General features: G+C 46.5%; 1 pseudogene across 1 annotated transcript; it reads right to left on the bottom strand.

Moving 5' to 3' along the window:
* Nucleotides 1-6: 6 nt before the first annotated feature.
* Nucleotides 7-612, bottom strand: LOC104983995 (annotated as a pseudogene). The gene has a single exon (XR_824705.1). The product of XR_824705.1 is annotated as an NADH dehydrogenase [ubiquinone] 1 beta subcomplex subunit 8, mitochondrial pseudogene (transcript).
* Between the last annotated feature and the right edge of the window lie 803 nt (nt 613-1415).

Raw genomic sequence — 1415 nt, 5'->3', positions numbered from 1 at the left:
GCTCATGAAGCCTCCTCAGATCTCATAGTGAACCACTGGCTCAGGTTCTTTGTTGGGATCGCCGCCTCGTTCCAGGTACAGATTATTGTAAGGATACTGCTTTGGCCCCACAGGCTGGTAGGCGGGGTAAGTCTCCCCTACCCAAAACATGAACAGCATGAAGGCGACGAAGCCGAAGAGGTGCTTACACATGAGGTTCCAGTTAACAGGAGTCGGGGACGTGTCCACACGGTTCCTGATATACATGTCCAGGTCCCAGTGCATCAGTTCACCCCAGTTCAACCGCAGGTCTGGGTGGTCCCAATCATACCATGGATCCCTCTCCTGCTGTGAGCGGTCAGGCAGTTTCGGATAGTCACCATACCCCATGCCATCATCTGGGTACGGCTCGTAGTCTTCCACCTGCATATTATACTTCTTGGCGGCGGCAGCCCGTTCTTCTGGGGTCTTGGGATAGGATCCCGGGAGCATGTCCTTGGTAATGTGGGAGGCTGTCCGTGCACCCAGCGTCACCACGTTTTGGGCTGCCTTTTGCAGCCATCGGACTCCCAGGACCCCCACCCTGGCCGCCGCCATCTTCACCTTCTTTCTCCATGTCCAATTCTAACTCTTTCTTCTTGACCTGCATACATATTTCTCAGGAGGCAGGTCAGGTGGTCTGGTATTCCCATGTTTTTAATAATTTTCCATAGTTTGTTGTGATCCACATGTAAGGCTTTGGCATAGTTAATAAACCAGAAGTAGATGTTTTTCTGGAATTCTCTTGCTTTTTTGATGATCCAACGGATGTTGGCAATTTGATCTCTCATTCCTCTGCCTTTTCAAAATCCAGCTTGAACATCTGTAAGTTCTTGGTTTACGTATTGCTGAAGCCTGGCTTGGAGAATTTTGAGCGTTACTTTGCTAGTGTGTGAGATGAGGGCAATTGTGTGGTACTTTGAACATTCTTTGTCATTACCTTTCATTGTGATTAGAATGAAAACTGACCTTTTTCAGTGCAGTGGAAACTGCTGAGTTTTCCAAATTTCCTGGCATGTTGAGTACAGCACTTTCACAGCATCATCGTTTAGGATTCGAAATACGTCAGTGAAAATTCCATCAGCTCCATTAGCTTTGTTTGTAGTGATGCTTCCTAAGGCCCACTTGTCTTGAACATTCCAGGTGTCTGGTTCTAGGTGAGTGATCACACCATCATGGTTATCTGGGTCATGAAGATCTTTTCTGTATAGTTCTTCTGTGTATTCTTGCCACTTCTTCTTAATATCTTCTGCATCTGTTGGGTCCATGCATCTGTCCTTTATTGTGCCCATCCTTGCATGAAAAGTTCCCTTGGTATCTCTGATTTTCTTGAATAGATCTCTAGTCTTTCCCATTCTATTGTTTTCCTCTATTTCTTTGCAGTGATCACTGAGGAG

This window comes from Bison bison, unplaced genomic scaffold (genome assembly GCF_000754665.1).
Source record: "Bison bison bison isolate TAMUID 2011002044 unplaced genomic scaffold, Bison_UMD1.0 scf7180017863780, whole genome shotgun sequence".
NCBI classification, from domain to species: domain Eukaryota; kingdom Metazoa; phylum Chordata; class Mammalia; order Artiodactyla; family Bovidae; genus Bison; species Bison bison.
Note: the sequence above shows the minus strand (reverse complement) of the source record. Positions and strands in the feature narration are given on the sequence as shown.